The following is a 25762-nucleotide window of genomic DNA, read 5'->3' as shown; positions in this document are numbered from 1 at the left end:
GATACCACAACCTTAATTAATGCACTGTTTTCAGATAGTGTTAGATAACAGGGAACTGAAAAATAGCATTTCATGTTTCTTTTTCTTGTGAATTCACCTGGATAAGAATTCTAATTTAAGACAATCAATTGAACCAATACAAAATTTGGTAATATTTTGTTACCTTATATCATTAGTATTTTTAAAATGTATTTTATTGAGGCAATGTTGATTTATAACATTATATAAGTTTAATGTGTACATTATATTTTTTTCTCCTGTATACACTACAACTTGCTCATTACCAAAAATTTAGTTTCTATCTGTCACCATACAGTTGATCTCCTTTACCCATTTTGCCCTCCCCTCACCCCTCCCCCTCTGGTAACCACTACTCTGTTCTCTGTATCTATGTGTTTGTTTTGGATTGGTTTGGTTTGGTTTGTTAATTAATTTATCTTTATTTTTTTTCTTTATTAGTTTTTTTATATTTCATATATGAGTGAAATCTGATGGAAGAGTTCCTTTCAACATTTCTTGCAAGGCAGGTCTAGTGTTGATGAACTCCCTCAGCTTTTGTTTGTCTGGGAAATTATTTATACTTCATATCAGAATGATAACATTTCTAGATAGAGTATTCTTGGTAAACTGTTTTTATCTTTCAATATGTTGAGAATGTCATTCTACATCTGGACTGTAGGGTTTCTGCTGAGAAATCTGCTGATTGCCTAATGACAGTTCCTTTGTAGATTACCATTCTCTTTTCCTTGGCTGCCTTTAAAATTCTTTCTTTGTCGTTTATTTTTGACAATTTTAATGTATATTTCCTTTGGAGAAGGTCTTTTTGTATTGAGGTATTTAGACATTCTCTTAGCTTCATGGACTTTTATATCTAGTTCCTTCCCCAGGTTTGGGACGTTCTCAGCTATTATTTCTTTAGATAACCTCTCTCACACTTTTACTGCTTTTCTCTTTCTGAGATACTCATTACCCTAATATACCCTTCCAAAAAGAGTTGGATAACTCTTGTAAAATTTCTTTATTTTTTTATATCTTACTTCCCTTTCATCTTCTGTTTGTATTATTACCAGATTTTTATCTTTGAGTTTGCTAATTTTCTCTTCCATATAGTCTGCCCTATCTCCAATGCTTTCTTATGCATTCTTCACCTCATTTTTTGAGTTTCTTAGCTCCAGAATTTCTCTTTGGTTCATTTTTAGAGTTTCAATATCTTTAGTAAAGTATTCCTTCTGTTCATTAATTTTATTTCTGATCTCATTAAACTGCCTTTCTGAGTTTCCTTATAACTCATTGGGTTTCTTCAGAACACCTATTTTGAATGTTCTATCAATTAGATTACAGTATTCCATGACTTATTTAAGTTTGGCTTTTGGAGAATTGTCATTTTCTTTCTGTGGTATAGTGTTACTGTGGCTCTTCATGGTGCCTGATGAATTCCCTTGCTGGTGCATTTGAAATTAAATGACAGGTTAGAAGGTGCAGTCTTGTTTTCTGGTAGGTGACACTAAAACACAAATTTTTGCTTTCTCTTACCTGAGCTGCCTCTGGTTATATTTGAGAGTTGGTGCTTTCCAGCCTCCACCACCTCTGTAACAGATGGGGATTGCTGCTTTCCTTATAGCGTTTTGTGCCTCCGGGGTAGTTGTTGCCTTGTTTCTGCCAGCATTGCTGTCATCACTGGGATGGTGGGCTCTTCCCTTGCATCCAACATCCCCTGAGTCACAGGTTCTGCAACCATGGAGAAAAGGGGACTGTAGGAGGGGAGCTGGGGTCACGCATGTACTTCTGGTTTGCTGGTTCTGCATTGAAGATGAGTAAGATGGGGGCTGAGGTTGTGGGCACCACAGTGACTGGAGAGACAGTGTACCAGTCCACACTGCCATGGCTACTCAGTTAACTTTGTCCATGGGCACTACTGCTGTAAGGAGGCTGGGGTCCTGTGTGCCACCTTCCCTGTTGCTACTGGCTTCTCTGAAGCTGTGGACTCAGCTACTGCAGTCAGAGGGCCAGGGTTGCAGGCACCAATTCTTCTATTTCCCAGGCTCTGCCTCTTCCATGTGTTCCAGTCCACCCACTTTTATATGTACAGATGTGTGGAATTCTCCAGCTTCCTGCTGTATTGAGAAGAAACACCTTTGTTGAGTTGTGGATATTTTACTAGTTGTAGTTTGTAGGGGATAGAGAAAGGTATTTTTTCACTTTGCCATATTGCTGACATCCTGTCTTCTTTTAAATTGATTTTTTTTTCATATTTTCAAAATGGTAATTAGGTATTACCAAATAAAGTAATAAACAGCTCTTAACTCAGAGTGCAAATGAAAGCACCTTATTATTTTAAAGGTGCAAAAGCAAGAAAATACAACATAAACTTATCCACATTTTTAAGTAGTCATCTGTGTGATAGGTGAATGCCATTTAAAAACATTTTCAATAGAAAAATGATTTGTAAATCAGTTTACAGAAGATCGAAAAAATCAATTTTTAATACTAACCTTAACTATAAATAACTAAAAAGAAAATTGTCCTCTCTTCTCTTTTTGCTTCAACATTTATGTCTTTTGCTCTTTGCCTTTGGGAGAAAATATTGCACTGTAAGGCTGCCATCTTTTGGGGTGAGGACAAAATTCAAGATCTTCTTTAATGTAACCTCTTTCCATGCAAGCCTGAGCGGAAGGAAAACCAACTTCCCAGAAATTCTCCTGTGTGTTGGGTGGAATGTAGCAAAATCGGGGTCCAGCAGGAAGCCAACTTCTTTCCTCTTTCTTCCGCTGGAGAATCTGCATAATAAAATTTCACATTCTTTACATGTGTGTCCAAGCAATTTTCTTCTCTCTTCTTTTTTCCGATCCACCTCAATATGAGGAAAATTTTGTAAGCTAGTTTCTCTTTCATCATCTTTAAAATATGGCTCAACAAATGCTTTCTGTTTGACTTTATCTTGTTTATCACTACAAGTGTTTGATTTTTTTGTAGTAGCTGACAACACCTTCTCTTCATCTGCTACTTGGGGGAAGCTATCCACCAAACAGGATTCATATTTTTCATGTGTAGTCCGATCAAACATATCTTGCAAGCTATCATCCATTTTTCTTTCTCCATTTGGACTTTTTTCTCCCTTCTGCTCTGCTTCTTCAGTTTTAAAAACATAGTTTCACTAACCAGTGTACAGTCCATGTCCATTGTCTCTCCTCCAGCTAATCCTGACTGACTTCCATTCTTTATATCTGCTACAGTAATATCCATTTTATACTGAGAAAGGTCTGCTCTTGGATCTATACTCCACTGGATATTTTCAAAGAATACATCTTGGTTGTTTGTGGAGACTTTATTTTAGCAATTCTACATGGATTTAACAGAAGAACTGGTTCAAATTCACATGCTTCAAGGATTGACCTGGTTTTTATTTTTATAGGCTCATGAGAACCAGCAGCCTTCATGTCATCAAAAAGATCCTCTGTCTCTAAACTTTCACGTGGATGCAGAAGGATTCTAAAGATAGGATTTTCTTCCTTTATTTGTAACAGTGTTTTATTATCTGGAGATTTACTCAAGGACTGGAAAAGAGACTCCTGTAAACAGGGCTCTTTTGGTTTAACCCACAGCTCCTACTCAAGGCCTTACAGCTTGAGAAAGAGCCCTTTGGAACAGGCTTCAAAACTTCATAGAGAGTCACTTGCCTAAATCTGAGTTTAGAGTTCTCACTTCCTTGGCTTTTCTCTTGACACTGAATAGCTGAAAATCGATCAGACAGATCCAGAGGTTTATCCATCACATAGTCTCCATTCATGGAAGAACAATTATCCATTGCAAAAAGAAAAGCATTTTCTTTATCAAAGGAGGTTTGGGGGCAGCTTATTTCATCTTCACTTTCTTCCCCAATTTTCTTCCTTTTAGCTCTGCCTCCCAATGATTTCAGGGGTACTACATGCTTATCTTTATCAGTAGCAGTATCTTTAGTGTGATCAATACTATCCTGTTCACTTAGGGGTTCACTTGTATTTCTATTTATAAGCATCTGCTTATTAGAAGATGACTGGTTAGTGATCTTGTTTACTTCAGCTCCAAGATTATGATGTGTGAAAAAAGCACCATCTTCAGATTTTGATCTAGGTTTCTCTAATTTATAATTAGAAGTGTTGCTGAAAGGCACTGTTTTCAGATTTTTGTTTTGTTTTCTTTTGTTTTTGGTTTTTTTCTCCAGTCTCTAAAAGAGAAGGGGAAAAAAAAACTTATATTCAAACCTAAACTACTTTTTACATTAGAGGTAGCTCCAAGTACAGGAGATGATACCTGAGTGGTCAATTCTTCTTGAGGAGGAGTCTTTGAATTAGAATCTGAAAATGTTAAACTATCTTCACCATTTCTTCTAGATTCCTCAAAATGTCTTTTTTTTTTTTTTTGGTGATCTCATTCCAGGCAGTGGTAGAGCTCATCACCAAGAGGGTTCCTAGGGCCTCAAGATTCAGATTCATCTTGAACACTAAGTCCAAGTATTTCAGAAATAACTGTAGCTAAATTATCAGGAGAATAACTGATTTTTCCATATGATTTAGCCATTGGAGCTCGACTCTGATCACAAGTGTTGGTCACTAGAATTTCACTTTCATTAGGTTTATGTTGTGGATGAGTTGAAGACTTTGGTACTTTTTTCAATTCATGTGCACACGCAGAATGCTCCAGTTTAGTATATGTTTGTTCTACGTGTTGGACACCGAGGTTTTCCTTTCTTCGTAGCCAGTTAGCACCAGAAAATGAAAACGTTGTTATTGGTGAATCTGGAATAATACCTTCCTCAGATTTAAGATCCGTTTGTTGATGTGGTTGATCATTCTCAATTTTCTGCTGCAGCTATTCAGAAAACATTTTATTTTCTTCCTGTAGGTATTCTTTTCATTCATAAGCTCTGTGATAACTTTAAGATTCTGCTGTCGAATATTTTCAAACTCTTGTTGTTTCTTCTGCTTATGTTCTTCAGTTATTGCACAGCAATCACATAATCCTGCTCTTAATTGATATTCTAAAACTTTAATGGTTTCATGAAGAACTTTCTGTTGCTCTCTCAGCTGTTGATTTTTGGTGAAGAATTCTTCTAGTCTTTGTGCATCTAAAATTAATTCCTTTTTCAGTTTGGTTACTTTTACTTGTAAACCTTGTACTTCTTTATCATGATACTCCTTTAGTTTTGTCCAAAGATCCTTAAAGTCATTAGATACATCTGGGTTTCCACAACTGCTTCCTGAGACAGTCATTTTGCTTAATATGCTCCACACTTCTACTGCTTAATGTTTTCTGCCCTTTTCTGTTACATTATATACGTCTGAAGTTGTCTTTGGCCAGTTTAAATGCAGCTTGGAAGATTGCCTCGAGATTCTTAAAAACCCCAGCACAGAAGCAGGCACACTCTGAGGCTGAGCAGAGAAGGCCGTTTGCTTTTCTCCTTGTTTGCCATTTGCTTTCCTCCTAGTTCCATCACTAATCGGTCAAACTGCCAGTGGTCAAGTCTCCCCCTCAGAACAGCCCAGCCCGGGCTTTTCAGGGCTAGGGGAGGGCCCTAAACTGATTGCTGATAAACATTAACTTAAAAAGAACACCACAGTCAATCCGAGATTTTATTCTCATACAATAAATATGCCTTAGAGGATATTGGCAATACTAAAGCCTGTTTTGCTTTTGGTTTTATCTCCTCATTTTAATGACTTATATCATTAATGAAAAGCTTTTTCCTCCAAAATAATATATATATATAAAATACAATATATAATATATTTATATATATATATTACATATAAAATAATTTGCACTTTCCCTTCCCTTTCAGCATAACAGACTCATCTTCAGTATATGGCAGGTAAGATTGGAAGAGTGGAAGAAACATAATGAGGAAAAGCAGAGTAAATAAGCTTGGGAGTACAAATTTGCAGCCAATTTTTAATGAAGATTCTGTGTCTTTCTGTGGTGATTTATGACCATAAAACCCATAAATCCAGAAAGGTGTATTTTACTACCATTTTAACCTTGTAGCCCTTCCTATGTCCAGATAAATACCAAAAGTATATAAAATATACAAAAGTATATATAATATACAAAAATATATGACATATCCCCTCCCCCAAAATAAAAGAGACAGTAGCTTACTGCAGCGTGTCTCCTTTTCATTGATATTCAGTCTACATAGGCAAACGTTTGCTTAATCCTGGAGCATCTGAGTCTGCAGACTCTTCATGCTTGGGTGTAAAGGGATCCTGGAAAGCTTCTTCCCTAAAATGGAACATATAAGTTCCTAAAACTTTTAAACAAAAAATATAACAATAAAAGCAAAAACATAATTTAAAAAACATATTCTGAGAAATATATTAATGTATTCATGTTAATAAAAATTTGTATTTTTAGAGACTTATATGAGTTTATTATACCAGAATTCATGTACTGGATTTCTAGCTTCTTAATTTATGACCTTGACTTCATTACTTTGTTACGTCATTCATCTGAACTAGATTTCTTTATTATATAAAAAAGGAATACAAGCTACCTTATAGGTTTACAGTGAGTGTTGAATGAGACAGAACAATTCCTAGCACATAGAAGCTGTTCAATATGTATAGTTTGTTATTGACATTGTAATTACTAATAATAATACTGGTAGCAGCTGTAGTAGAGTGGAAATAACAATTGTTATTTTGGTTACTTTTCAATTTTTGCTTGGTCATAGGGGTATCTGTCCAAAATTATTCTTAGATAATTGCAAAATTCTCATATCATTTAGAATCAGCTGCCCACACTGTTTTAAAAAATCGAAGCAAAAAATAGTATTAACATTCATGAAAATAGATTTCAGTGAATTGATTCCTATTTGTTAGCTCAAAAAAGCATATTAGTATATAGTGACATTTTATGCTTGCCACAAATGGCATCCAGAAAACAGCTGTAATATTTGGATCTCCAAATGTGCCACATTGTAACTTCAAGGACTAAGCTAACTCTGAAAATTTTAAACAGACTCAGTTAGAGAAAAGCAATTATCTTGTTTTCAATTCAAGTTAATTTTGCTATGTATTTCTTTTTGATGGCAAAAAACATTGCAGTTCATAAGCAATATTTAAAACTTTGTTTAAAATCTCTTGACTTAACATTCAAGATGCTGACAGTGGAGACAAAATATGTGTCACATAGAAATATTTTTGTGATTTTTTTTCACAAAAGATTAAATCAGTTAAGTCCTATAAATTATAACAGTATGTTTTCAATAGTTTAATGCATATTGAAATCTATTATCAAAAAATGCATGATCTGTGCATTTTAAGCAAACAAGTTATATGCCACATATGAATAGCAAATGAGAAAATACTCTGAGGACTAAAGTTTACAAAGAGTAACTTTTGTGTGGAATGTTTTGAGATATAAATAAGGAAATATAGTTTCCTATATATGATCGTAAAACTGAAAATATTTCTGCTATCATCATTTCCAGCTTCATTAATTTACTTTATGAGCTTTATTTGATGTTCTGCTCTATTCTGAGCCTAAGAACTTATAGTGTGGAATAATAATACATATTTTCTCCCTCACATACTGTTCTTGAGGTATTACTAATTCCCACAATTGTATTACATGAAAAAAGTGAGAGGCAAAGACATGCCCTGTCCTCATTGTTGTAAAAGCAAGTAAAAATGGTTATTCTAGCTCCATATAATTAATGAAAAAAAAATAGATGCAAAGTTCTAAGAGAGCATAAAGCAATTCTTATTCAGACAGAGGTTGCATATTTAATTTTATTTTTTCATTTACAACATTCAAATATTTTAGTTTCATTGTAATAATTGTTTCCTATCTGTCAATGGACAATGATTTTTAATGGGATCATTATGCCATTACAATAAATACAGTAAACTGGAATGTTGAAATTATATTTTTAATGCTGGTTTTAAAAATTTATCTGACTCAGTTAAGAGGAGGCTATGCTCATATATACATATTAATAAGATAGAAAGGACAGATTCATTTATTAAATAAATCATATTTTTAAGAGAAGAGCTACTCATGAATGGAATGATTTAATCCACATGATTAGTAACTTTCTTTGATATTTTTAGAGAAATAGTATTCACTCACTTTTCATTTTTTTCCAACAAGTATTTATTGAATACTTCCTTGAGTTTGGCATTATTAGCAGTGCTTTTGGTGTAGCAATTAATAAAACAAACCTTGTTGATTCTCTCTATACCTGCTTGCATCCAATTCTCAATGAGATCCAAGACTCAACTCAGTTTAAGAACTGCTATCATAATAAAATATTTCTAACCAGTATTTTCCAAAATGAAATGAGAGGCAAAAAAAAAAAAAAAGATCAAATATTTGGGCAAAGTTCAATTATCCTACTATTTTTATATTGTTATAAAAATAGTTATATGTTATAGTTATATGTTATAAAAATAGCTTATATTGTTTATAGCTAAATTTGTTAATTTGGTGAAATAGCTAAATTAATATTTTATGATTTAATTTGCTACTGAATGGCTTTGACAGAAACATGATAAGTTTATCATTTACTATGTAATTTTCATTATGCTATTTTTTTTTCTATCAAGAATTACTGTTTGCTTCGACAGAGAACTGGGAAAGGCAAAAAGGTGATAGCATTTGGAGAAATTAAGCGTGCCATCTGTTTGGATGAGGATGCAAATAATTACAAACATTGGGGGCTTCAACACTCCAGGCAAAACTGAATTCACATTTGTTTTCTTTTCGGAAAATAAGTTTCTATTTTTGCTTGTATTCCTTTGTAATTAGTTAACTTAGTAACAATTTTTAAAGGAAATGAAGTTATTCTGTATTAACAAAGGTAGATTTCTACAGTATATATACAAATCTGTTAAATATACCATTTTCCCTAAGATATCTGACAATTTCTGCACCTCTATCTGAAAAAAAAAAAAGTGCCAAAATGATAAACTGCCAAGTTGAGAGACTTAATTAAGGAAAATTTATACCAATTTAATTGCTTCTGATCTCATATTTTTATATTAATTAATTACCTCTGCTTTAGGCAAAATAAAGAGAACTGAAGTGAGTGGAAGAAGAATTAATCAAATTCCAGTAAAGTTACTTGCTTGTTACTCTTATAAAATATATTTGGGAGAAGAAAATGAATCCTTGGGCTAGACTCAATTTTGAAAATAAGTTGCAAATTCTCATACGATTATTTTTTTTTCCACCTGAGAAAAGGTTTTTAATTCTCATTTCTTCATATCCTGACTCCATTTCCTCTCTTATTCCCAGATGTCATTATGCATTTAGTTTTTCTTTTTTTTTTTTTTACATCTTTATTGGAGTATAATTGCTTTACAATGTTGTGCCAGTTTCTGATTTATAACACAGTAAATCAGTTATACATATACGTGTTTCCATATCTCTTCCCTCTTGCATCTCCCTCTCTCCCACCTTCTCTATCACACACTTCTAGGTGGTCACAAAGCACAGAGTTGATCTCCCTGTGCTATGGGGCTGCTTCCCACTAGCTATCTATTTTACGTTTGGTAGTGTATATATGTCTATGCCACTCTCTCACTTTCTCACAGCTTACCCTTCACCCTCCCCATATCCTCAAGTCCATTCTCTAGGACGTCTGTCTCTTTATTCCTGTTTTACCCCTAGGTTCTTCATGACATACTTTTTTTCTTTCCTTAGATTCCATATATATGTGTTAGCATACGGTATTTGTCTTTCTCTTTCTGACTTACTTCACTCTGTATGACAGACTCTAGGTCCATCCACCTCACTACAAATAACTCAATTTCGTTTCTTTTTATGGCTGAGTAATGTTCCATTGTATATATGTGCCACATCTTCTTAATCCATTCATCCAATGATGGACACTTAGGTTGTTTCCATCTCTTGGCTATTGTAAATAGAGCTGCAATGAACATTTTGGTAAATGACTATTTTTGAATTATGGTTTTCTCAGGGTATATGCCCAGTAGTGGGATTACTGGGTCATATGGTAGTTCTATTTGTAGTTTTTTAAGGAACCTCCACACTGTTCCCCATAGTGGCTGTGTATCAATTTACATTCCCACCAGCTGTGCAAGAATGTTCCCTTTTCTCCACACCCTCTCCAGCATTTATTGTTTCTAGATATTTTGATGATGGCCATTCTGACTGGAGTGAGATGATATCTCATAGTAATTTTGATTTGCATTTCTCTAATGCTTAATGATGTTGAGCATTCTTTCATGTGTTTGCTTGCAATCTGTATATCTTCTTTGGAGAAATGTCTATATAGGTCTTCTGCCCATTTTTGGATTGGGTTCTTTGTTTTTTTCTTATTGAGCTGCATGAGATGCTTGAAATTTAGGAGACTAATCCTTTGTCAGTTGCTCCATTTGCAAATATTTTCTCCCATTCTGAGGGTTGTCTTTTGGTCTTGTTTATGGTTTCCTTTGCTGTGCAAAAGCTTTGACGTTTCATTGGGTCCCATTTGTTTATTTTTGTTTTTATTTCCATTTCTCTAGGAGGTGGGTCACAAAGGATCTTGTTGTGATTTATGTCATAGAGTGTTCTGCCTATGTTTTCCTCTAGGAGTTTGATAGTTTCTGGCCTTACATTTAGGTCTTTAATCCATTTTGAACTTATTTTTGTATATGGTGTTAGGGAGTGTTCTAGTCCTGTAATTTTACATATACCTGTCCAGTTTTCCCAGCACCACTTATTGAAGAGGCTGTCCTTTCTCCATTGTACATTACTGCTACCTTTATCAAAGATAAGTTTACCATATGTGTGTGGGTTTATCTCGGGGCTTTCTACCCTGTTCCATTGATCTATATTTCTGTTTTTGTGCAAGTACCATACTGTCTTGATTAATGTAGCTTTGTAGTATAGTCTGAAGTCAGGGAGCCTGATTCTTCCAGCTCCATTTTCCGTTCTCAAGCTTGCTTTGGCTATTCAGTGTCTTTTATGTTTCCATACAAATTGTGAAATTTTTTGTTCTAGTTCTGTGGAAAATGCCAGTGGTAGTTTCATAGGGATTGCATTGAATCTGTAGATTACTTTGGGTAGTAGAGTCATTTTCACAATGTTGATTCTTCCAATCCAAGAACACAGTATATCTCTCCACCTATTTGTATCATCTTTAATTTATTTCATCAGTGTCTTATAAATTTCTGCATACAGGTCTTTTGTCTCCTTAGGTAGGTTTATTCCTAGATACTTTATTCTTTTTGTTGCAATGGTAAATGGGAGTGTTTCCTTGATTTCACTTTCAGATTTTTCATCATTAATGTATAGGAATGCCAGATATTTCTGTGCATTAATTTTGTATCCTGCTACTTTCCCAAATTCTTTGATTAGCTCTAGTAGTTTTCTGGTAGCATCTTTAGGATACTCTATGTATAATATCATGTCATCTGCAAACAGTGACAGCTTTACTTCTTCTTTTCCGACTTGGATTCCTTTTATTTCCTTTTCTTCTCTGATTGCTGTGGCTAAAACTTCCAAAACTATGTTGAATAAGAGTGGTAAGAGTGAGCAACCTCGTCCTGTTCCTGATCTTAGTGGAAATGGTTTCAGTTTTTCACCATTGAGGATGACGTTGGTTGTAGGTTTGTCAAATATGGCCTTTATTATGTAGAGGAAAGTTCCCTCTATGCCTACTTTCTGCAGGGATTTTATAATAAATGGGTGTTGAATTTTGTCAAAAGCTCTCTGCATCTATTGAGATGATCATAAGGTTTTTATCCTTCAATTTGTTAATATGGTGTATCACGTTGATTGTTTTGCATATATTGAAGAATCCTTGCATTCCTGGAATAAACCCCACTTGATCATGGTGTATGATCCTTTTAATGTGCTATTGGATTCTCTTTGGTAGTCTTTTGTTGAGGATTTTTGCATCTATGTTCATCAGTGATATTGACCTGTAGTTTTCTTTCTTTGTGACACCTTTGTCTGGTTTTGGTATCAGGGTGATGGTGGCCTTATAGAATGACTTTGGGAGTGTTCATCCCTCTGCTATATTTTGGAAGAATTTGAGAAGGATAGGTGTTAGCTCTTCTCTAAATGTTTGATAGAATTCGCCTGTGAAGCCATCTGGTCCTGAGCTTTCATTTGTTGGAAGATTTTTAATCACAGGTTCAATTTCAGTGCTTGTGATTGGTCTGTTCATATTTTCTATTTCTTCCTGGTTCAGTCTTGACAGGTTGTGCATTTCTAAGAGTTTGTCCATTTCTTCCTGGTTGTCCATTTTATTGGCATAAAGTTGCTTGTAGTAATCTCTCATGATCTTTTGTATTTCTGCAGTGTCAGTTGTTACTTCTCCTTTTTCATTTTGAATTCTATTGATTTGAATCTTCTTCCTTTTTTCCTTGATGAGTCTGGCTAATGGTTTATCAATTTTGTTTATCTTCTCAAAGAACCAGCTATTAGTTTTATGGATCTTTGCTATTGTTTTCTTCATTTCTTTTTCATTTATTTCTGATCTGATCTTTATGATTTCTTTCCTTCTGCTAACTTTGGGCTTTTCTCTTCTTCTTTCTCGTGCAAGGTTATGTTGTTTATTTGAGATGTTTCCTTTTTCTTAAGGTAGGATTGTTTGGCTATAAACTTCTCTATTAGAACTGCTTTTGCTGCATCCGATAGGTTTTGGGTCATCGTGTCTCCTTTCCTTTGTCATTTGTTTCTAGGTATGTTTTGATTTTCTCTTTGATTTCTTCAGTGATCACTTCGTTATTAAGTAGTGTATTCTTTAGCCTCCATGTGTTTGTATTTTTTACAGATATTTTCCTGTAATTGACATCTAATCTCATGGCGTTGTGGTCAGAAAAGATACTTGTTACAATTTCAATTTTCTTAAATTTACCAAGACTTGATTTGTGACCCTATCTTGGAGAATGGTCCATGAGCACTTGAGAAAAATGTGTATTCTGTTGTTTTTGGATGGAATGTCCTATATATATAAATTAAGTCCATATTGTTTAATGTGTCATATAAAGCTTGTCCTTCCTTATTTATTTTCATTTTGGATGCTCTGTCCATTGGTCAAAGTGGGGTGTTAAAGTCTGCTACTATGAATGTGTTACTGTTGATTTCCCCTTTTATGGCTGTTAGTATTTGCCTTATGTATTGAAGTGCTCCTATGTTGGGTGCATAAATATTTACAATTTTTATATCTTCTTCTTGGATGAATCCCTTAATCATTATGTAGTGTCCTTCTTTGTGTCTTCTAATAGTCTTTATTTTAACGTCTATTTTGTCTGATATGAGAATTGCTACTACAACTTTCTTTTGGTTTCCATTTGCATAGAATATATTTTTCTATCCCCTCACTTTCAGTCTGTATGTGTCTCTAGGTCTGAAGTGGGTCTCTTGTAGACAGCATTTATATGTGTCTTGTTTTTGTTTCCTTTCAGCCAGTCTGTGTCTTTCAGTGGGAGCATTTAGTCCATTTACATTTAAGGTAATTATCAATATGCATGTTCCTATTCCCATTTTCCTAATTGTTTTGGGTTTGTTATTGTAGGTTTTTTCCTTCTCTTTTGTTTCTTGCCTAAAGAAGATCCTTTAGCATTTGTTGTAAAGCTGGTTTGGTGGTGCGGAACTCTCTCAGCTTTTGCTTGTTGGTAAAGGTTTTAATTTCTCCATCAAATCTGAGAGAGATCCTTCCTCAGCAGCATATTCTTGGCTGTAGGTGTTTCTCCTTCATAACTTTAAATATATCCTGACAGTGCCTTCTAGCTTGCAAAGTTTCTGCTGAAAGATCAGCTGTTAACCTTATGGGGATCCCCTTGTTTTTTATTTGTTGTTTTTCCCTTGCTGTTTTTAATATGCTTTCTTTGTATTTAATTTTTGACAGTTTGATTAATATGTGTCTTGGAATGTTTCTCCTTGGATTTATTCTGTGTGGGACTCTATGTTTTTCCTGGACTTGATTAACTCTTTCCTTTCCCATATTAGGGAAGTTTTCAACTATAATCTCTTCAAATATTTTCTCAGTCCCTTTCTTTTTCTCTTCTTCTTCTGGAACCCCTATAATTCAAATGTTGGTGTGTTTTATGTTGTCCCAGAGGTCTCTGAGACTGTCCTCAGTTCTTTTCATTTTTTTGTCTTCATTCTGCTCTGCAGTAGTTATTTCCACTATTTTATCTTCCAGGTCACTTATGCATTCTTCTGCCTCAGTTATTCAGCTATTGATCCCTTCTAGAGTATTTTTAATTTTATTTATTGTGTTGTTCATAATAACTTGTTTCATCTTTAGTTCTTCTAGGTCCTTGTTAAATGTTTCTTGCATTTTCTCTATTCTATTTGCAAGATTTTGGGTTATCTTTACTATCATTATTCTGAATTGTTTTTCAGGTAGACTGCCTATTTCCTCTTCATTTGTTAGGTCTCATGGGTTTTTATCTTGCTGCTTCAACTGTTGTGGGTTTTTCTGTCTTCTTATTTGGCTTATCTTACTGTGTTTGGGGTCTCCTTTTTGCAAGCTTCAGGTTCGTAGTTCCCGCTCTTTTTGGTGCCAGGCCCCAGTGGCTAAATTTGGTTCAGTGGGTTGAGTAGGCTTCCTGGCGGAGGGGACTAGTTCCTGTGTTCTGGTGGATGAGGCTGGATCTTGTCTTTCTGGTGGACAGGTCCACGTCTGGTGGTGTGTTTGCTGGTGTCTGTAGACTTATTGTGATTTTTGGCTGCCTCTCAGCTAATGGGTGGGGTTATGTTCCTGTCTTGCAAGTTGTTTGACATAGGGTGTCTAGCACTGTAGCTTGCTGGTCATTGAGTGTAGCTGGGTGTTGGTATTGAGATGGAGATCTCTGGGAGATTTTCCCCATTTGATATTACATGGAACTGGGCAGACTCTTGTGGAGCAGTGTCCTGAATTTGGCTCTCCTACCTTAGAGGCACAGCACTGACTCCTGGCTGCAGCACCAAGAGCCTTTCATCCACATGGCTCAGAACAAAAGGGAGAAAAATTAAAGAAAGAAAGAAAGAAAGAAGATAAAATAAAATAAAATAAAGTTATTGAAATAAAAAATAATTATATAAGAAAAAAATGTTTTTAAAAAGTTAAAAAAAAAAGACAGAATCCTAGGAGAAATGGTGAAATCAAAGCTCTACAGACAAAATCTCAGACATATACACTCACAAAAAGAGGAAAAGGGGAAAAAAATAATAAATATTCCTCTCAAAGTCCACCTCCTCAATTTGGGATGATTCATTGTCTATTCAGGTATTCCACAGATGCAGGGTACATCAAGTTGATTGTGGAGATTTAATCTTCTGCTCCTGAGGCTGCTGGGAGAGATTTCCCTTTCTCTTTTTTGTTCGCACAGCTCCCAGGGTTCAGCTTTGGATTTGGTCCCACCTCTGCTTGTAAGTCACCAGAGGATATCTGTTCTTTGCTCAGACTGGATGGGGTTAAAGGAACCGCTGATTCAGGGGTTCTGGCTCACTCAGTCTGGGGGGAGGGAGGGGCACTCTGCGGTACGAGCCTGCAGTGGCAGAGGCTGGTGTGACGTTGCACCTGCCTGAGGTATGCCATACGTTCTCCTGGGGAAGTTGTACCTGGATCCCGGACCCTGGCAGTGGTGGGCTGCACAGGCTCCCCGGAAGGGAGGTGTGGGTAGTGACCTGTGCTCGCACACAGGCTTCTTGATGGCAGCAGCAGCAGCCTTAGCATCTCATGCCTGTCTCTGGGGTCTGCGCTGTTAGCTGTGGCTCACGCCCATCTCTGGAACTCCTTTAAGCAGCGCTCTTAATCCCCTCTCCTCGTGCACCAGGAAACAGGGAAGAAAAAGTCTCTTGTCTCTTCGGCAGGTCCAGACTTTTCCACGGACTCCCTCCCAGCTAGCCATGGTGCAGACGGAAGCCTGAGCCTCAATTCCCAGCCCCACCCACCCCAGCAGGTGAGCAGACAAGCTTCTCAGGCTGGTGAGTCCAGGTTGGCACCGATCCTCTGTACGGGAATCTCTCTGCTTTGCCCTCTGCACCCCTGTTGCTGTGCTCTCCTCCGCAGCTCTGAAGCTTTCCCCCTCCGCCACCCACAGTCTCCGCCCATGAAGGTGCTTCCTAGTGTGTGGAAACCTTTCCTCCTTCAGGGCTCCCTCCCACTGGTGCAGGTCCTGTCCCTATTCTTTTGTCTCTGTTTATTCTTTTTTCTTTTGCCCTACCCAGGTATGTGGGGAGTTTTTTGCCTTTTGGGAGGTCTGAGGTCTTCTGCCGGCATTCAGTAGGTGTTCCGTAGGAGTTGTTCCACGTGTAGATGTATTTCTGATATATCTGTGGGGAGGAAGGTGATCTCCATGTCTTACTCTTCTGCCATCTTCCTTGACTGACCATACCATTCTTTACTCAATTTTTATCAGTGATCAAGTTAAAATCATTTTTAAAGAGTTGTTGGTAAGGGGCCAAATTGTCATTTTTATTGGTTATAAGAAAGAAACTTACAGGAAAATCTTCACAAAGGTTTTAGTTAGGGCTCTAATCTATTTTCTACCCAAGTTGATCATTGTGGACTTAATTATTTTTCCACTTCTCTTCTTGATGAAGTGATGATGTAATCAGAAAGAAAACTAACATAAATAATGCACATTATTGATAATTAACTCCAGGTATTCATATGGTTATTTTATATGTTTTAATATCATCTAACAAATTATATCTAACATAATTTTCTAGGTGAGATGAGTGAAATTATGACATGGACTGTCCATAATTGATTACATAGTTCATATGAAAATAAGGTAGCATTGTCTGTAAATCCAATAATGTTAGATAGGACCATCAACCAGGAGCAGCTTAACATAGGAAGAAATGTAAAACTAAAATGAGGATCTCCTTTTATTGATAACAAATGACCTACTAACTGAATTTATGATCTCAGAAGATTTTTCTCAAAAAAAAAAAAAAGTTGAATTGACTTGTTTAATCAACAATCCCAAAGAATTACATATTGCTGTCTGTGAAGCAGATGGCTTTCCTGCTGCCTGTCCCGCTGCTTCTGCCTGCCACCTTTCTCTCTAGCAGCTGTGATTACTAGAAAAAAAAAATTCTTTATTGCTTACATGATGTGTCCATAACTGCAGTCATTCTTTTAAAAAGTGACTTTTGGATCCTCTAAAAAAGTGAGAAATGTGAATAAATTTAATGGTAAGCACACCTATAAAGTTTCCAACATTTCCACAGATAATTCTAAAAATTGGGTAACAGATCAAATAACTTCTTCATTATTACTTTAACCTTACTCCTCTCACTTCTCTCCTGCTTTCCAGAATGGCCCTAACACAGGGGTATTTAGCAACACTCTATGTTGTTGTCTTATTAATATTTTTTCAGTGAAATATTATTTAGGGAGTTAATACAACAAAATAAGGAAGGTCATGAGTAGTTAGATGGCTATAAATGTTCCTGTAGATATTTATTTTGATGATACATTGATGATTCATTCCAGGTACACTCAAACCAGTTCGTTAGATTTTCTGTCTGGTATATTATTAAATAAATCAAGTACTTGTTGATTAGGAGAATAAGACATTTGATATTTCTTTTTTGTCATTGAAAAATATTCTAATCTGAAAATATTGAATTCAGACTCTATAATACCCCAATCAGCTTAGATTTAAATAAAAGACACGTATATTTGACTTCTTAGCATTTTTTTCCTTAGACCTATAACCAGCTTTTTGATTACAAAATTTCCCTGCAAGCTATATAGCTATCTTAACTTTGTTCTCCAAAATTTGCCACAACAGTCATATTAAATCAATTAAGGTAATACTTGTTTTGACCTGAAATGCTAATGATTTTTACCTTATAAAATAATGTACAAATTATGAATGGCTTTAGAATAAATTCAGTGTTGAACAAGGCAGAATTTACTAATGAATCTACATATATATATGGAAGATATATATATATATATATTCCATATCAAAGATGAAAATAAAGAGGTAAGCCTCCTAGCAACTGAATTGCAAAAGAAATTTAAAGCCGTAACAATGAACAAGCTATTATCTTGGCTTGTACCTACAGCCTCATTAATGCTTTCTCATCAATGAAGGAAGGACAAATATTGCACTCATAAGCTAGCAAAGGCAACTGCTTCAGGACCTACAAGCTACCAGAAATAATCAATGGCAAAGGCTCTTAGAGAGACAGCCATAAACCAGTAGTAAGTAAAATAATCTTGGAAGAATACTCTCAATTAGATATTAGACATAGAAAATAAAAGCATCAGTTAAGGCAAAAGAAGATACTGTGAAGGAAAGAAATGAGAAAGATGAGAAAAATAATTTTAAAAGGTAATTGTTGGGGCTTCCCTGGTGGCGCAGTGGTTGGGAGTCCACCTGCCGATGCAGGGGACACAGGTTTGTGCCCCGGTCCAGGAAGATCCCACATGCCGTGGAGTGGCTGGGCCCGTGAGCCATGGTTGCTGAGCCTGTGCATCTGGAGCCTATGCTCCACAATGGGTGAGGCCACAACAGTGAGAGGCCCACGTACCACAAAAAAAAAAAAAAGTGAAGAATATTATAGAATTGAAGAGATATTCAGATTGATAAGAAATAGCAAACATGGCCAAAAGGGGTATTTAAAATGCTGCATATTAGAAAGGATACAATGAAAACATATCTATCCATAGGGAAATGATATAAAGCAGATTTTCCTATGAAATAATAGGAAATAGATTGAAAAGAGATTTCCAATCAGTAACAATAGATGACAGTGTCAAAGCATAAAAAGAAGTATGTGTAAATCTGGAATATTTTCCTAGCTGACTGTATTGAAGATGCTTACTGAAAAACTACGATAATAAGGAAAATTTAATAAATGACAAAATTAAACTAGCAAAAAGAAATAGAATACAAGATGTGAAGATGAACATAGTAATCGGCAAATTTATGTAGATAAAATTGTGATTAATATGAAAACTTGAATGGGTAGAAAGTAAGATTTAACTAAAAGACTAGGTCTCAAGTTTGTGAACAAGAAGAGAGGAAGGTCCAAAGGAAAGTTAAAATGTTCTAAATTTCTAGTTAAATTCAGAGGCAACAAATAAATGTAGACTATGGTAAGAAAACATTATGTGAGATATGTATAGCAAGAAATATAAATAGTTCAGGAATACTAATACATTATAATTAATTCACAAATTAACAGAGAGATAAAAAGAGTGAAGAAAAGACACAAAACAGAGAAGAAGAAATGTATTGAAGTATTTGGAATGCATTCTAAAGAGAAAATATTAAATAATATAGAAAAAATAAATGTAAATATTCAGTAAATACAATTCAAAACAAAAAGTGGATTAAACTCACAAAAATGGGTAAAAAAATTAACTTTATGCACTTTTCAAAATATATTTCTGAAATATTATTATAATGGAGTTTGAAAATCAAGGAATAGAAAAAAAAACTTAAATGGAAAAGAAAACAACAAAAATCAAGTTGGTGTTGCAATAATATTGGCAAATATAATGATTAAGTGGTACTCCAACAAATAGATAAAAACCATGAAATATTATGCACCAGGCAAAATTAGCTTAATAATTTCACAATTGGATTTGAAAATATTTATCAAGACTTTTTAATAAACAAAAATTAATAATAATGATAACTAACATATTTTGAATTCTTACTATGTATGACTACAATATCACTTGCCATTCCTTATTTAATTGAATCCTCTGAATGATCCTTTGGATAGGGAAATATATTCTCATTTTAAAGATAATATAACTATTTAACAGAGAGATTTATTAGTTTGAATAGAATAAAACAGCAAATAAATATATTATATGGAATAGTTGAATTCTAAAGCCACTGCTTTTACTCATTAAAATAAAGGTACCTTTTTAGCAATTCAAGGAAAAATTATGAAAGACATATTCAGAATTCCAATATATAATATTTTAAAATAAATATTTTGTGCTTAGAAAAACATCAGCTCAAGTGTATATAGAAAAACTTGAATGCACACCAAACGTGGAAAAAATTCACTTTCTCTGATGAAAATGAAGTAATATGAAAATAGTTATAAAAATCCATGACCTGGAGCAAAAGAAAATCCAACAAACAAAAAACACATATAGGGTTTCCCTGGTGGTTCAGTGGTTAAGAATCTGCCTGCCAATGCAAGGGACACAGGTTCGCGTCCTGGTCCACATGCCACAGAGCAACTAAGCCCATGAACCACAACTACTGAGCCCACATGCCACAACTACTGAAGCCCATGTGCCTAGAGCCCATGTCCACAGCAAGAGAAGCCACCACAATGAGAAGCCCATGAACCACAAGTAGGAGTAATCCCCATTCATGGGAACTATAGAAAGCCCGTGTGCAGCAATGAAGACCCAACGCAGCCAAAAATAAAAATAAACAAAATAAATAAATTTTTAAAAAGACACATATATATTTGTACATCAAATTACAGAAAATAATATAAGTTAAGTAATATTTAAGAGCATGTAATATTAAAATTGAAAGAAAATGAAAATACCATATAGACACAAAATCTTGTGTATTCTTAGAGGAAAATTTATATGCTAGATATTTATATTTAAAAAATAAAGAGATTTAATGAGTTAAACATTGAAATTCCAAAGTTGAAAAAAATTCAAATAAGACCAAGGACTCAAGAAGAAAAGAAATTTTTTTTAAAGCAGAAATTACTGAAATTAAAAAAAAAAGAAACTATAAAAGTGATTAATAAAACAATTGTTTAGAGACATTAGATTGTTTGTTCTATAGAATATTGCATATTCTGGATTTGTCCGACTGATTCTTCATAGTATTTTTAAACTTATTGTTCTATTTCTTACAATTTCTGTATCAATCAGGGTTCTATGAGAGAAGGAGAACCAGTTGGAGAGACAGAGAGACATTTCCTCAGTTTTGTTCTTAAGGCCTTTCAACAGATTGGACTGAGGGTCATCCACAATATCAAGGATAATATTATTCACTTAAAGTTCACTGATTGTAGATATTAACCATAATTACAATATACCTTCACAGTAACACTTAGAGTTTAATTGAATTACTGGGAGCTACAGTTTAGTTACATTGACAACTGAAACAAAGTATCACGGTTTACATTTGCTTTTTCAACCTGGCATTTATACACATTTCTTAAAACTGTACTTAATCCCCAAATGAAAACTATGACAGTCATACTTGTGCATAAAATGATACAACAGTCCTGTTTAAAACTAACAGCACACAAATCCTTTACCTAGGAAAGAATGTTATCAAACATAACTTGAGTCTCTTCTCCTGGCAAAGCCAATTTATTGACACCAGGTTGTGGTGGAGGAAAGTACAGTGGATTTTACAGGTGCCAAGCAAGGAGTACAGGCAGCTCATGCTCAAAAGACTTGAACTCCCTGAAGGTTTTCAGGGAAAGGTTTTTAAAGGCAAACTTTGGGCTGATGCCTGCAGGGTGTGTGCCTTTCTTCTGATTGGTTGGTGGTGAGGTAACAAGGTGATAATCTAGGAATCTAGTGCTCAGCCTGAAGTTACCATCCTCCACCTGGGTGGGGGCCTTAGTTCCTATAGAAGAACCCAGAGATATATGTCAGATTGTTATGTACATCCCTTGAGGAGAAATTAGGAATCTGAATTATCACTGCACTATTGTTTCTTGACTGATCCTCCTTTTTTTCCGCATTCCCTCACTTCCCAAATTAGTAACTGAATCTGCTCTTTGGAACTCAAGGAAGGTCTAGGAGACATTCTTCCTACAAATAAGAAAGGTTTTTGTACCTGGAGGGCCCCACAGGGTCCTGCTTGGGCTCAGATGCAAAATCCTTGGTTACTGTTCACTCTTCTCCTTGATAACTTGTGACTTAATATTGTAACATAAAGTTAACTCTGATGAATACATCTTATATTAGATGAAAAAGGGATAAGAGAAGGAAAAAAACAAAAAAATATTTACTCTAATCCATACATACATTCATATATACATGTACATGCAAATTCATTCAAAAAAAAGGAGTAAAATACTTACAATGATTGAGTTATTTATTTCTGAAACTGGTCACATGGTTGTAGCTGGTGTTTATAACTACCTTCCTCCACTACTCACTCCATATTCCCATCACCCTCTGGAAACCTCAGATGTTATGGTTCTTTGTCTGGTGGGGTCATTCAAACCTTGATTCCTGAAAGGTCTGAGCTGTTAGTCATCCTGCTAAATCAGGTTATAGTTTTCCAATGACATTAATTACAGGTCATGGTAGTATAAAAAGCAACCTTAAGGCACCTCCTATATTCCAGACTTAATCTCCTTTACCTCTATTGTGTAGTGGTAGCTTAATTTTCCTTGGTAATCAAGATCATTCACCCCAGCCAGTACACTAATTCCCTTGTTTTCCTGTAAATTTAGAAGGACCACTAGCCCAAAGTAGGCAGATGGCAGTCTTAATTCAGTTCAACAGAATCTTTGTTGTATTTTCTGGTGGAAGCCTTCTTCCCTTTGGAAGAAAGACCTTTAGATCAGCAGAGAATAGGTTCCAGGGACAGGATGCAAAATTTTGCTGATAGATGACTAGCGGTAACAGTGAATAATGCTGCTACAATTTCCCTCGTTGATTCCTGTACTGGTAAATCCTCGTGTTGGGAGAAATAACACCTTACATTAGAAGCTGATTTATAGCACAAACAACCTCCTAGAGAACATTGTCCAGCACTACAAGGTATTGCCATCTAGTGGCAACTGTAACTGAGTCTTCAAAAGACCATTTCACCATTCTCTCAAGCCAACAGTTTCAGTATGTGGGGAATATGGTAAGGCCAGTTAATTCCAGGTTAGTTTCTCAATCAGAAGCAATGCTGTGTGGAATACCATGATGTTTGATAAGGAATTATGTAAAACCAGAGACAGCAGATTTGGCTGAAAGGAAGGTAAATCTATATCCAGAGTAAGCATTTATTGAAGTAAGAACAAAGCACTCATCCTTTCATTATGAAAGTGGTGCAATGGAATCATCCCACCACCAGGTAGCTGACTGACCATCCCAAGGTATGTTTCCATATTAGGGAATCAATGTTGGTTTTGGCTGCTGGTAGACTAAGCACTCAGCAGTGGCTATAGCCAGGTCAGCCTTGGTAAGTGGAAGTCCATGTTGCTGACCCTATGCATGACCTCCATCCTTGCTACCAGGGCCATTTTATTCATGAGTTCTCTGGTCAATGACAGGAATGACTGAAGAAAGAAGCTGACCTCTCAGAATGAGTCATTCTACTAACTTGATTATTAAAATCTCCCTTTGCTGAGGCCACCCTTTAATGAGCATTCATATGGCACACATGTATCTTCATGATACCTTTTCGGAAATAGTTCTTTGCAAATGTAATGAAATTAAGATGAGGTTGCATTGGATTAGAGTGGGCCCTATAAGTATTGTTCTTATAAGAAGAGAAAACAGAGACACAGAGATAGACACAAGGAAAAGAAAGACATGTCATGATGAAAGAGAAGATTAGGGTTATTACGCATCTGCAAAAAAGGAATCCCAAGATTTGCCAGCAACCACTAGAAGCTAGGAAGAGGAAAGGAAGGATCCTCCTCTACAGCCTTCAGAGAGAGCATGACCTTACTGACACCTTGATTTTAGACTTCTATCCTCTAGAGCTATGAGAAAATAAAGTTCTGGTGTTTTAAGTCACCTAGTTTGTGATAATTTATTACAGTAGCCCTAGGAGACTAATACAGATAGAATTTTATATAAATAACTTTCATCATTTGATTCTTTTCTTAAAGTATAATTTATATGTACAACCAATAAACCTGATACAGAAGAGGGAACTGGGACTGACCAGGAGTGGATGTTAAGTGACTGGGAATGGGGCAACAAGAAAGTGAAGGGGAGCGAAGGGGAAGTGGGTGGTCCACCATGCAAACTGCCATTCTTCACAGACCCTCCTGGGGAGAAGGATGTGCCCATGTCTCCCTAGCCTGCCTGACATTAGTTTGCTCTGGTCCCAAAGACAAGGTAGTCCCCTGACTAGGCTCCCTACCTGACCCACTCAAGTTCAGTCCATATCCAGGTCTTCAGGGGTGAGGGTAAATGTCCTTCCAAAACCTGAGCCCCCAAACTGGGTGCTCCCCCCATGTCTGACCCATTGTGTTCTCTGCCACCCTTTCTGGGTTCTTGGACAGATTGGGGAGCTCCTCCTTGGCTTAAGGGAGTATCACCCAAATATTACTCTTTGTAGGAAATGTCCTTGGTCCTTGAGGGGTGGGTAGATTCCCAACACAAGATGCTTATATGCAGGAGGTAACTGAGACAGTGAACTGTGCCTTTATTCTGAGGTGGAACAGCAGTGGACCACCTCCTTTGTTACTGCTCCACCCTCCACTTTGGGTGAGATAGGAAACATGCAGCCACCCTTCTTCCTCCCTTCCACGCTCTCAGGGTGCATTGTCCTCCTTCTCTAAAGTCCCTCTCCTCTCTTCAAAACTCTTTTCCCCACCAAAGTTCCTAAAGGCCAGGCAAGGCTAACCCTTACCCCTGCCCACTTCTGCAGGAGATGGAGCTTATATTGCAGGCATAAAAACTGTGGAGGCTTCGCCTCTTTCTTCTCACAATCATTTTTTGGGAATCTGTGTACGTTTGGCAGTGAGGGATAAAGGTACTTGGAAGAACCTGCTAACCACCTCCCACCTAGACCTCTTCTCACCAGACCAGTCTTCAAAGCACTGTGGGAAAAGTGCTGGGGGCAGAGAAAGACAAAGGACCCTTCTTGAAGAGAGTTCTAGAGAGGGACAAAGGAGCTCCTAGCCCAGTAGTGGCCCAAAAGGTGGGGAAGGTGGAGGATTGGGGATTCTTTAGTTATCTTGAAATGCAGTTTGCAATATGATTCAAATTATTTATTCTTTACTTTTATTTTTCAATGTACAATAGTAATGTGTTGGTTCCATAACAGCTCCCAATGCTGTGCAATTAAGTAGTAATAGAGAAATAAGTAGTTAGATAGATGACAGCTAGTTAGCTAGATATTGTATATGTTTGTGTGTGTATAAGAAAAATTAAAATTCCAGTTATTCTTCTTGATGATTAAATACTCTCACCTTTGGGCAGAGACAGATCTTTCAAGATAGTTCTTATGTCCTTTTGATATATTCCCAGGAAGGTTCAATAATGTCCCTACTCTTGGGCAAAATAAGATGCCTGAGATTTCCTTGTATATTTTGTTTGTTGGTTTTGCCCCTGACTTAGAATAAGCTATTTTTATAACTGTCTTTTTCATTTTAGTAGGAAATAGATTTTAAATATCACAATTTTGATGCTTCAGGTGTTTATTGCTATTGAATTGTTATTGCTTTTAGGCCTTTCTTAGAAAAAAATGTACATATATATGTATGTCTGTATATGAATACACACACACATAAGTCTCATTAGAGAATATAAATATCTATGTTCCCCTTTCAGCTGTAAGTTTACTCTATTGCATTTATATTTTGTTGTTATTACATGTATCTCTTTCGTCTAATACTGAACAATGTAATCCCTATTGACATAAATATAAATATATGTTGAATTTATTCTACAATAAACCTCTATAGTTTCAAAATAATGTATAATATTCACTGTATGTACTATTGATAATAAGATTATTGAAACCAATTGAAGGTTTTTTGTAGTCCTTTGCTTAGAAATATAAATTACTAAAGGTGCACATTCAAAATACTGTTTTTAAACACATTAAGTAATTATTTTCCCTGTGTGATTTTGCCATCAATTTGATATAAACTAGGTTAATTGGTTTTATTATTTAGGGGTTGC

At 35.7% G+C, this 25762-nt stretch overlaps 1 pseudogene; it reads right to left on the bottom strand.

Moving 5' to 3' along the window:
- Positions 1-2549: 2549 nt before the first annotated feature.
- LOC132508779 (DNA endonuclease RBBP8-like) lies at positions 2550-5249 on the bottom strand (annotated as a pseudogene).
- Between the last annotated feature and the right edge of the window lie 20513 nt (positions 5250-25762).

The sequence above is a fragment of the Lagenorhynchus albirostris genome, chromosome 18, assembly GCF_949774975.1.
Source record: "Lagenorhynchus albirostris chromosome 18, mLagAlb1.1, whole genome shotgun sequence".
Lineage (NCBI taxonomy): Eukaryota > Metazoa > Chordata > Mammalia > Artiodactyla > Delphinidae > Lagenorhynchus > Lagenorhynchus albirostris.
The sequence above is the reverse complement of the archived record's forward strand: the minus strand, read 5'-3'. Positions and strand labels throughout refer to the sequence as shown.